The sequence below is a fragment of the Silene latifolia genome, chromosome 8 (genome assembly GCF_048544455.1).
Source record: "Silene latifolia isolate original U9 population chromosome 8, ASM4854445v1, whole genome shotgun sequence".
Classification (NCBI taxonomy): Eukaryota; Viridiplantae; Streptophyta; class Magnoliopsida; order Caryophyllales; family Caryophyllaceae; genus Silene; species Silene latifolia.
Window position 1 is genome coordinate 110,985,046 of NC_133533.1, and position 13,852 is coordinate 110,998,897.

The window sequence follows — 13,852 nt, forward strand, 5'->3', positions numbered from 1 at the left end:
GAACATGTTGTAGGTTTGGCTTACAAGTCATCTGAAGAACTCGCAGTTTTCGCCCACTCATACACATATAAGAAGAGGTTTTCATGGTACATTCGTTGTAATAAACTCTTTGACGGGTACAGGAAAGACGGTTCAAGAAAATGTTCCTTGAAGAATGAACCACGGTATCATATGTATGAAAGATTAAGGCTTTGTTGTGGTCATGCTGCTAAAACCAATGATGCCTGCCAGGTTTACATTGAGTCCCGTTATTTCGACAATGAAGACGTAGTGAAGATAACAAAATATCATTTAGAGCACAACCATGAGATGGATCCTAGAAAAGCCGGGTTTTTTTGTTGGGTTTAGAGATATAAATGACTACTTCAAAAAGAGGATGATGATCAATGATGCTGCTGGTATTTCAATATCAAATAATTACAAGTCGGTGGTCTTGGAGGGGGGGAGGTCATGAGAACTTTGACTTTAAGTTTAGTGATAGTCGAAACGCCATCAATCAAGAACGAAGACGTAATCTTATAGATGGTGATGCTGAAGAATTGAAGGCATATTTTGAGAAGATGAAAGAGGAGGATCCTAATTATTTCTATGCAATTGAGATCGACGATTTTGAGCTCCAATGAATGCTTTTTGGTGTGATTCACGCTGCCGAGCTATGTTTAAAGCGTACGCCGACGTTATGACGTATGATACAACTTTCTTGACGAATATGTAAGATGTTATATCTCAATTTATTTGTGTTAAAATGTTATTTTGATTAATCATATTTGTTTGTTTGGTTATGTAAGAATAGAAGTGTTTTTGTATGAAGTATATATGTTTTTGTGTTTATGTTTTACCCTGCTTCAAGAATTTATAAAATTAAAATTAAAAATTACCAATTTAATTGTACTATATCATTATTCTGATTAGTAATATTATTTGTTTGGTTATGTAAGTTTAAGTTTTATTTCGTAGGATAGTTGTATAGTGTTTTTGTATGTGTTTTACTTTAGTTACTTGGTATTACGAAGTATATATTTACCAACTTAGCTGTAGTATATCATTAATCTGATAGAATAAATCATGGTGTTACAGGTATTGCATGCCTTTTTTCCCTTTCATATGGGTGAATTAACATGAGAATTCAGTTGTTTTTGCCTGTGTTTTGGTTACTCGCGATTATGAAGAAAGTTTTGACTAGGTTTTTTGCGAAGTTTTTAGAATGCATGGGTAGAGCTCCATCAGTTATATTCTGCCTTTGGCACATATTGAAAAATCCTGGTAAAAATCTGGGAAAACATCCACTTTGGAACGATATCTCAAGTGACCTGAATTTAGCAATTCACGACAGTTTGATGTGCATGATTTTGAGATAGCATGGAAGAAAATGGTTCGTAAATATGGTATTGAAAATCTTCGTGGGTGACGGAGTCGTACTTGATCAGGGAGAGTTGGGTCCCCACATATTGGCGTGGAATATTTTGTGCTGGCATGTCGACGACGCAGAGGAGTGAGCAATAAAACCGGTTTTTCAAAACTTATGTCAATGGGAGGATTACCTTAAGTCATTTTATAAAGAAAGTTGAAGAAGCCTTGAAATTGAAAGTGTAGGAGGAGACTGCGAACAATCACAGTTGCACCAATAGGTGGAAAGAATACTCCTAAAGCTATGTGACACGATTCCTGAAAATTCATCGAAGAAGAGGCGTGTAAAATCAAGGGAGGTAGAGGAAGAGGAGGAGGTGGATAAGGTAGAAAGAGAGGAGGTTTCTCTAATTTGAGGTTGGGGAGCATGTTGATTTGAAGGCCTTGCTATCCAACAAATATCGTAGCTTTCTAGTGTCCCCCAGAGATGATGAGAAAGTTCCTATTTCTAGTCTTGACAGCAAATACGTTCTTGTCTGTTGTTTCTTCGTGCCTCATGATAAAGACGACCCTGAAGTCGGTGTTTGCCGATCCATTGAAGCGTTATACCCTGAACTATCTCTTCAAGGGATAGCTGATAATGTTAAGTTGGTCGCGGTTGTCAAGACGGCCACTGATTCTGGTGTTGCTGATTTTGACAGATTTTTTTCTAAGTTATCAATTGATTACCTTGCCATACCTTTCTTCGATTTCGAGTCCCGCGAGTCCGCGACAATGTATGCGAGTCTCTTCAACTGTGCACCCTAGAGTTTATGCGGACCATGGCATGTCTTGTTGTACATCCTGACGACAAGGTTCTGCAGGTCGACTCTTTGTTCCTTGCCAACTATGGAGCTCGATCATTTTCGTTTTGTAATACCTTGGATTTATGAGATGTTAGGTACTCTATCGAGTAGGGCTTAATTTGTCGAGTAAGTTAGATTGACATTCTAGAGCGTGTTCTGCCTGATGGATACTGAATCGAGTGAGGGCAACTTGATCGAGTAGGCGGTACTCGATCGAGTACCTCAGTTACTCGAAAAAGTAAGTCGGGTTATACGTGTTTTGGCCGGGTTTGATAACAACGCGTGAAAAGGTTATATAAAGTATTTCTGTCATTTCTTTTTACTTTTTACCTAAATCCTAAACCTTTTTACAAATAAAGCAAACAGCGTTGAATTCTCTTCTCGCATTGCTATGAAATCCAGGGGCTAGAATCGTCAGATTTCAGAGTTCTTTATACCGTTGAGATCGTCGTATTGTGGGTAAGATCCTTGTACCGTTTTTATGTCAATTCATTAGTTTTGTTTAAACCCTAATTGGGTGAATTGGGGATTATTGGGAGTATTGTTGATGTTAGATTATTATTGTATGATTATGTGATTATAGGAGGTGATTTCGTAGAGAAACACTTTTGATCCGTTGCTTGTGATTGTTGATTGGTGATTTCATTCCAGGTAGGGTTTCCCTACTCAGTTATTGTGTAAATGATTATAAGATAAATGTTGGTTGATTGACATGTAATTATATCGTTATTGGTATTGGCATTATTTTACATTAATATTGTAATTGGTTCTTGTTGATTGTCTATGGTTCGCGAGGTGCGCCCTCGGCTGAGTGGAGTCACTTGCGGGAGTGGCTTCACGCCCTTGATTCGCCCCTTATCGTTTCCGTCACAAGGGGGATGTGCACATTAAGGAACATGGGTTATTCGCTCGATGGAGATGAGCGGGGCTTAGGTGGAAACGGCTGCGGTCCCCCACTGGCGGTGTGGAATATCTATTGCGATGGATATTCTGGCAGGGCTACACACTTTAGTGTGTACTCAAATGATTGGTGATGTGACGGTGTTGGGGAATTGTATTTGTGTAACTGTCTGTTGTTTTATCTTATATTGTTTATGCAGTAACTGACCCCGTTTAAATATTTTGAAAAATGTGGTGATCCATTCGGGGATGGTGAGCAGTTGTTTGGCAGGTATCTCTCGGATATGCGCGGGATTAGCTGGGGATGGAGTCACCACGAGTCTGATAGTAGTCTTCCGCTGTTGTGTCATGACATTTTATTTACTTAGTTGGATTTTGGTTTGGAATAGTTGTATCGTACTTCGCAGTTTTGGTTTTGATTTAAACACTTTAAATTTATTTATTTAAAGTACGTTTCTTGATGGTCACTTTTTGATTATTGTGCCTCGGGTAACCGAGATGGTAGCAATCTCATGCTCTGGATGTTATTTAAATTGCGTGTCTGTAGTTTAAGTCCCTTGTTATGTAAATTATGTCTGTAGCTGGGTGTTTACTGTCATTCCCAGCAAGTCATTAGTGATGTCTTTTTGCCGCTGTTGAGTGTGGCAACATGTTCATTTAGTTGGATTTGTCAAGCTTAAGTCCTTAAGTCCACGCCCCTTATAAATTCAAACTAGAAATTAAGACTTTTTCAAACAAAATTTTGAAGTAGTTAATATTGCATCGCTGATGTGACATATGTTGCAGATGTCAACTAACTTAGGTGGTAAAGTCATGAGAGGCGGTGCTCATGATTCGGATTTAAATTACATCTTCTTCAAAATCAACCTTGTAGCCCGTGGACTGTCGCTTCCTTTACACACAAAAAAGGTGATCGATGTTGCTCTTATGCTCTAAGTCGAACATAGTGACAATATACGGAGTAGTTGTTTTAGCATTGACTACAACTTTTATATTACAACTTTACAAGGGACGTGGACTTGAAGGACTTAATTCCTGGTTAGGAAATTAAAATTAGACTAGAAATGGAATACCGAAGAGGTAACACTAATTTGTGTATGAAGTTTGGGGTTATATATGTGCAAAGTACGTAGTCTTTGTTACAATGTAACTTCAACGTTGGCATCTTCTCTAAGACTGACTAGAATTTGAATCGTCAGAAGACAGACATTTATTTAATTTAATTCGATGGATCAAGAATCTCATAAATGTGATCGGAAAAATTGTAGAAATGTAAGAAGAAATGCAAATATTTAGGGAGAGTATTTGCAAAGATGATTTTCTAGTTTTCGATAATCTAATAATGTATGAGGACTACTGTCACTACTGACACGGTATGTAGATCCGCTTATTAGTTTATAAGAGAAACTCTCAAACAGTCCACAACATAAGTTGAATTGTTGAATTGGGAGCTTTCATGCTCATTGTTTGATTGAGACCTGGGAGAATCAGAGAATGATAAAAGCGGTGAATTTTACGAGTATATTGTAGAAAAGAGGTAGACTTCTTGGTTACACAACATAAACTAGAGGAATCGATGTGGGATGAATTTGAAGGCGAGATTTGGCTGGTTAAAGCGGAGATATGGATATACAGTATAAAAACTTTCTTGGCCAGTAGTTCATGTCGTGTTTTCTGTGCTCAATCATCTTATTTGTATTCGTTCTTGTATTAGGTCCCATTGTCTTAGATCAGCAAATCACAAGATTTTAAGGTGTACCTGCTTTTTTTTTACTATGTTGAGCTCGTCCTACCCCTGTACGCCAAAGACTAGGACAGTACAAGTTTTGATGTTCCATCGCACAATTTTTTTCATTACGGAGTATCTGAACATGGTCGGTATGACATCATGACAGAGGTAGTGGGACTTCTGTAATTATATGAAATGTTTCGCTATTTAGTTTTCTACCAATAAAAAACCAAGTCACTAAAGAAAACTCATTATAAAGAAAATAGAAAATTAGAGCTAAATGAAAATCGCGACCGCAATTCCATCTTTTAGGCATCAATTACGCTCTTGTAGTCGCTTTCGATTACCATCTTCAAACCATACAAATGTTTGGAGCCAAATTTTGACTGTTTCTACTACAATCAGAAAGTCACTATTTGACTCACAGAACGTCATAATGATACATGTTCTGAGCAGGTTGCATGTACTCATTTACAAATAAAACAATCTAATATAAATAAATGTTTTTCTGACGGCCATTCACCAAAAGTCTAGGATAAAACGTGCTTCCTATTAACTCTTGGGTTAATGTCCATAAGTCACAAATTCTCATCTGGAATTTGTTTGGCAAACTCGAATGAGCTCTGAAGAAACAGTTGTTATTTCGCATTACAAACCTCGGAGTTTCATGTCCTGTTATCAAAAAAATTACAGAAGTATATATTAGTGAATGTACGTAAATAATTGTTGTGTTACTCCGACACGTCAGACACAACACGTCTGACGACACGACGGAATCTATCATGACATGATGCCATTAACTCCAACGCACTAGCCCGATTTAGTACACTTTGCTTCGATAAATGTTTCATGTAACTGCGTTCGATGTACTCTTTGCCAAAGGGGGATAGTCCAGACAAGGGTACTCGGTGCAAAAAAATGGTTTTAGGTATGCTGGCAATGCTGCCTAAAAAAATTGAAAAACATTATAATTAGTATACTATATAATCGAAAATCATTGCGCATATCCATTTTCCTAAAAAAAGTTATGTTTATGGAGTATTATGTTTTGATAGATTTAATAGCTGTTAAGAAAAATTCCACGGTAAAATTTTACACCTAAGAATTTAGCTAAGATTTGTATTAATTTCTGGATGACCATTAGAAGTGATGAACCTCCTTATATAGTAGAGATTCCACGGTGTCCAATCCATGAAATGATAAATACAATATTATTTGCATAAGGGAAATATTCCTAAATCAGTTGAAAACCATGATTATGCTAATATGTGGACGCTTCCATCATTTGTCCATTTTCTCCCTCAAATGATTAGCTTAGCTGTGAGAAGGTAGTTAGTATCATTTGTCCCTTTCCTCCCCTCAAATGGTTGTTTAAATATCGTCAGAGTATATTTTCCACCATTTACTAAACGTTTGCCACGGATTATTAGTATTATGCCACGAATAGTGCTATGTTTATTAGTATTTTATCACGATTATTGTTATTATTATTATTGTCTTCAATTTTTGTAGTTACGTAATTAATTCAACCTAGAAGAATTTTTTTTATAATAGAAATTTCTATATTTTTATTTATAAACAATAATTCAAGGTATATTGAATGGCTGACATTGTTTTGAAAGATTATGGTGAGAATTATAAACGTCGAAGAATTAAATGATGATTTTATCCGTAAAATCTATTTCAACAATAAAATCCTAAAATTTATTTAGTATTTGTTTTAATGTTCATAATATTTGATCTTTCGCGGCAACAATAAAGTGTCAAATATCCACATTCAACCACCTTTGCTACACAAATAAAATGATATCAAATAATTTATCCTAAAACAATGTTATTTTCATTACTCTCCTGACAATGTTAGTTTCATTTAGCAACGATGACAAGCGGTTCATAGAAGTCCGAAGTTTCGTGTATGCAGATTAGACGAATGTGACCAGTACTACATAATCTTATCTCGCTGGGGAAGCGTATTTACATATGAATAGTATATCACTTTAAGAGTTTAATTTGATATTTGATTCGTCACTCTTGCAGTGGATAAAGTTGTAATCATAGTAGAAGTTAACACAACCATTTTAATTAGTATCCGGATATCTAACTCCTCCATCTGAGATCTCTTATTTATAATACGAAAAAAATGGTAGCATTGGTTACTCCAGAAAGAAAATGCCCCTCGTTTTCACTCTTGCTATCTAGATTGTCTTTGCAAATATCCAATATTCCTGACTTCTTTTTATACGTCTTGGTATACTATATTAAGTTGCTGGCTTTTGTAGCAGGGTACAAGAATGGAGGTTACTCGGGCGGATGTTTTCACTAAAAAGACGAAGGGTAAAAAACGGAAAAAATTTCACTCACATTTAGACTCTGATTGTGATACTAAGAAAGAATCTGAAATGTCCTATATTGAGGCAGCACAAGTTCTAAAGAGTGAAAAGCGGAGGAAAAATGGGAAAGAGCAGTCACAAAAACAACACTTAGACGCTCAGCCACAATCTCCACAATTTGATGAATTTCAATCTCCACAATCTAATGAATCTGATGATGCCGAAGGTCTCACTAAAAAGACGAAAGGGAAAAAGCGAAAAAAATTCCACTCACACTTAGACTTTGATGGTGATACTAAGAAAGAATCCAAAATGTCTAATATTGAGGCAGCGGAATTTCTAATATTGAGGCAGCGAAATTTCAAAATATTATTATATTAATAAGTTATTATATTAGACCTATTATTATTATATTATTTATTTTTTAGTTATTATTATTAATATATTATATTATTAATAATAATGTTATCATTTATATCACTAATATATTTATTATTATTATTACTATATTTATTATTATATTACTATTTTATTTTTTTTATATATCTTATTAGATTATTATTATTAGATTATATTAATTATTATTATTATTATTAATGAATAATATTGTTATAGTATTTCTTCTTGTTGTTGTTGTTGTTGGTTGTTGTTGTTGTTGTTATTATTATTATTATTATTATTATTATTAACAAAATTATTTTATTATTATTTCACTTCAGTTAAGCTCCATTAAGTTTGATTCAGTTCAGACAATTTCAGTTCAAAAGAACATGGCCTTACTGTTACTGTCACCTCACCCCTTGTGCAATTTTTTATGCTTTTGAGCCCTCGTTTAACAAATTTTTCCGGGTAATTAGAGCCGGTTCATTTGACACGTAAAAGAATCAATTTAAGGCAATGCATTCTCAATATTTTACATCAATTTAGTTTGTTGGCTTGCCAATATAGAGTCTTCTGTTCATCATCATTATCATTATATTAATTAAAGAAATCCCATTTCAGCTGACGTGGCAGTGTAAACATTCAGTAAATGCAATTTAAAGCATTCTCATCAATTTGGGAAAATTGTCCCCACAATCAAATAATTTAATTAATTTATTAGCAAAGTAAGAGACTAAAACTCAGAGGCCAGCAACAAATTTAATTTCCCAAAGAAGAAGCATGCTCCACACATGACGAAACTACTCATCTCCATTCTCCTCTAAACACTTTACATATACCAAGTCTGTTATCACTTTTACCAAACACTTCACAAATATCATCTCCTCAACAACCTCTAATACTCATATATACTTTCACTATTGTATCCGAATGACGATTGGCGAAGATTGTAACGTTTATTTCCCTAAGATTTTTGTTTTGCATATCTCTCAATTTTATCAAATCTTCATCTTCCTCATTTTTCTGTTAAAATTCCTATACATTTACATATATTTATCTCGCATTTTGTTCATCATCTCACGTTTTTATACAAATTATCATTTGAAAGTTATTAAAATGATTAGGTTTTGCGTTGTTTTGTTTGATTTTCGATTGATTTACTGTCATTTTGAAGTTAATTCGCAGGAAAACATTATTAATTTTAATTCACGTGGTACCCCTAAACTTTACTACTTTGCACATGGTACCCAATATTTTAAGTTTGTGTACATAATACCCCCCATGTTTGATTTTTATGCACAACATGCTCTTTTTGTCGCTATAAAAAAATTCAATTGAGTATAACTCCTAGATCGAAATTCAGATTCGGCAAATTTTTTTTTCTAAAATGATTATTTCGCCATAATATACGATTTGAGGGAAAAAAAATTGTCAACCGACATTTTATACGGTTTTTTCTTATCGAAAATCTCAAATCAACCATATCTTCGATTTTAAATTTTCGAATGACCATTTTCGTTTTATCAATATATAGATCACGAAGAGGTCATCAATTTGGAAAAAAAATTAGTCAATTCCGATTTCTGGTTTATGATTTATGCTCAATTGAAAATTTTAAGAACGATAAAAAGGGCACGTTGTGCTTTAAAATCAAATCTCAAGGATATCACGTGCACAAACTTAAAAAGTTGGGTACCACATGAAAAATGACAAAGTTCGAGGCTACCACGTGAATTTTCCGCGTTTTAATAATTAGAGTTATCTGAAGTTAATTATGGATCATATATACATATTTGTGTCGCATTATGTTCATGATCATGCGACCTATTATATTCTTGGCTTTCGTTTGCGCCGACGAATATGGCAACGTAGCAGGTGGAACCGCGCAGTTAACCGCGAGTCTTAACGTCCAGGTTTCTACCCTGGTATGGAGTGTTGTCTCGGTCAAATGTAACTGGACGGTGCATGTTGGAAGTAATGCAAAGGCTAATAATGTTGTCTAAATACATTACATCATAGAGAAACCTTCCATTTTCCTCGTAAGAGAATCTATACATTTTCTCCACTACTTGCGTGATTATAGCCACTAACTCCATATTTTTTGCCTATGTTTATGGTGGTGGTTAGGCCACTAACTTTGTGGTTATGGTGCTAATTAACCACTATAAATATGAGAAGTGTAGTCATTTGAGAAACACATTTTCAATATCATTTACTACTCCTCTATGTTAATTCTGAGCATACCATATGCGTTCCAACTCCTAATAGTTGAGTAGACAACTTTTAGAAGTGTTTGTGTGACCTTGGGGGACGACGCCTATATCGATTTTGTACCGTAGTCGGGGCGATTTCGTTTCTCATTTAGTGGCATCCATACCACGACACAACAACATATAGTCTCTCAATATATCTTCGCCCTTATAGTGACATATATTTCCAACAATTGAGAAACGAAGTCTTGTCACTATTATTGTTGTTGTGTTCATCATTTTTGTCATTGGAATTATTTCTATTGGCAAATATACGTGTTTTCGTGTATAAGATTTTGTCCGCGGTGGGTAAGACAGTACTTCAGTATTTTGGCCATAACTCGGTCTCGAGACCTTTGTTTAAGGCATGTAATATGGCGTTGGAAAGTTAAGAAGAAGGACTACAACTTTGTAGTTGAAGCCATGAGCAGTTCATTGATATTTTAGCTTAAAATGGTCAGTAAAGTCATGGTAATATGTTAAAAATTTATGAAGATTTATAAAAGAATGGTATTATCTATAATTTTATTACTCAAGTCGATTCTTGTGGTTAAGGTATGTTCTCGAGACTTTCCTTTAAAATATTTGTGATGATAAATATGAAGGTTTGGTCAAATTATATATATCTTAATCATTCGTATGTTTAAGCTACTACTTTATTTGGTATGATGTCTATAATCTTGGTAAAATTACTCTTTGATAATTGATTTCAAGAATATGTGAATGAAACTATTCCAAGATTTTTGATTGACAAGTAGCTTGAATGATTGAGTCCCCGAGATATTGTTACGTGTATCATATATATATCAAGCAAAATATTTTATACATTTGGATCAATTATTTAGTTTTGATTATGAGGTGAATTAAAATTGATATTTGGGTAATTAACCAAATGTGGGGGTTAAATATTTTGTTTTCACTTATTATCTTGGATATGTTTGTGTGACAAACAATTGAAAATGATTAATAGTCTAAGCTTCATAAGAGTAATTATAGAAAATATAAATTGTCATGTACGATGATATGACATCTAAACGTTGAGATGATTAATGAATGAATAATGTGTATATTTTGTTTGAACGTTTATGTTTGTCACTAATTTGTGGAATGACAACATGTGGGGGAAGACGTTCAACTTATTTGATAAAATTATTCATCAAGTTTAGAGTTGATATCTTATAATTTGTGAAGAGTATATATCTCTCTGATTGTGAGGGTGTATAGAAAATGATGATCGTATGTTTTATACGTCACTAATTGAACCAAATGTAGAAGTATTAATTTGTTGGCTAATGGCTATAAATAATGGTTGCGTATGGTTCAATTATTTAGGTTATACTTGGCTTACACCACAATATATATATATATATATATATATATATATATATATATATATATATATATATATATATATATATATGAGATTATGATGATTTTATGTGTAAGAAGTAAAATTCTTTTTGTAAAATGTGGATTTCAAAGAGAAATTATAAGTGAAACAATCATCACATCGAGATTATTCGTTGTTCTCTAATATAAGAATGATGATGTATATAGAGACTTCAGTATACTAATACGATTTTCGGTGCAAAATCGCAAAAACTTTGTGTATATTTTTCTCTATGTTATTTCATTAAAAAGGAAAAATAACAAAGAAGATTATTTGTTCTTTTAAATGACGTTAGAGTGGAACTCTATATTAATTAGAACAATGATGCTTATGAGTTATAAGAGAACATGTATTGACTATGGTTGACTCAATGTAACATGTGCATTTAGTACATTGTGTTTGTATACTCATTACCAAAATATTTGGTTGAGTGCCTAAGGTGCAATATTGAGAATTGCATTGTGTTGGATATCTAGAAATATATTGTATCGAATAAAAGGTAGTGATTGACGACACGATGGGATCTATGTTGATTACATTTTCACCTGTCATGGTGATTTTTTGTTATGTTTGTTGAGAACACTATTATAACCTTGTGGCTAAGGCATTTTAACCTTACAGGGTAGATGCATGGTGATAGACTGATAGTGAAACTATTATTAGCTACTACTCAATTGTGGGGGTATGGAGTTTTGCCTAATGTTTATATTTAACATAATGCTAATATCAACTTAATAATGCTAAAATAATGTGTATAGTGACTTGCAGATTTACACATTTTCAGGGACGAAGCTAGGACAAAATTTGTACCTGGGCCGATTTTTATTTTATCGATATATACTCATTCATTAGGGTGACCTCAAACCATTATGGCAACGGTTTTTATTTTTAATAGGATTTTTAGCGGAGTATAAAACATATTTATTGAATTAGGATTTATTCTTGTTTAATTATTGGATTATGCATTCTTTTTTTCCAATAAATTAATTTACTCAATATTTACAAAGCGTTCTTAATACCAGCTTAAACGATAAATAAAATTACAAATGTCAACACTAATAAATCTCTTATAAGACGCCTTTATGATAAATTAAAATAGGGTTAAAGTCGTATAAATAGTACTTTGATAAAATATAGGTCCTTCCTTTTTTAAATAGTGTAAATAATTATTGGGCAAAAGAACTATTGTTGATAAAAAAGAATGTTTAATAGACAACCTAAACAAATGAAGCAAATCTATAAATATTATTAAAAGGCTAAACTTTAAAGGCCACATAGACAATGCCACCTCGCATTACTAAATGCCACATTGCATTACCAAAATTCCACGTCACCAATCCTCCATGTAGTGTGACGTGTTTAATTAAGAGGGTAATTCATGTTCATATAATGATCCATTTAAAACAATACACAAATTAAAAATATTTACATAAAAAAAAATTACTATAAAAAACATTAAATTTTGGCATTTTTAATTTCAAGATAAATTAAAAAACAATTAAAAATCAAAATTCATACTAAATTTTAAATTTCTACGTTTATTCTTAGGATATTTTATGTAACAAATAAATGTCACGTAATTCTAATTTTACGCCGTTTATGAAATAATAAAGAATTTTTAAATATTAAGAGAAAATAATAACATAACTAACATTAAACATTGACATTTTAATTTTTAAAAGTATAATTGGTCAAACGAAAAATAAAAATTTACACCACTCTAATTTAAAATTATTTATATGTGCAACTCCTTCTTAAATATTATTGCAATAAACTTGATCAATTTCAATAAATTGAATACATATGTAAATCTATAAATATGATCTATATCTATATCTATATCTATACAATATAGTTAAAAGCCTACTTAAAACATTTAATTTTCAATCCACGTGTAATTTTTCTATTGGTTAATAATAATTCAATTATATTAATTACTTGGTTATCTAACTAAATCTCTAAATACCAAGTGTTACATACTTATAAAATACAAACAAAATAAAAAATATTAATTGCAAACACAAAAACCAAATTAATACAAACTCTTTATTTTCCTCTCATAAATTTGTATAAATCTACCTATTAATTTAATTTTTATTTCTTTTATTTAATAGATGGTCTTTTGGTTTTCCCTCACAATTATTATACTTTGTATTTATTTCACCATAATTTTTTTTATCCCCCCCCTTAATTTACAAAACATTCTTCTTCTCTCAAATAAATTTTTGAAATTAATTAGATAATTAATTATAAAATTTTTTTATATAAATATTACAACAATCCTCTTTTTTATTTTTATCCAAAAAATTGGTACGTAATGTATGCATATATAACCAATTGAATTATTTAAATTTTTTATTCTTATTATGTTTTGAATTAATTAAGAGTTAGAATCATATTTAATTATTATTTTTGTGTAATTTTTCTATTGGTTAATAATAATTCAATTATATTAGATATTTGATTATCTAACTAAAAGTAATCTCTAAATACCATGTGTTACATACTTATAAAATACAAACAAAATAAAAAATATTAGTTTCAAATACAAAAAATAAATTAATAAAAACTCTTTATTTTCCTCTCATAAATTTGGTATCAATCTACCTATTCATTTAATTTTTATTTCTTTTATTTAATAAATGGTCTTTTAGTTTTTCCTCACAATTATTATACTTTGT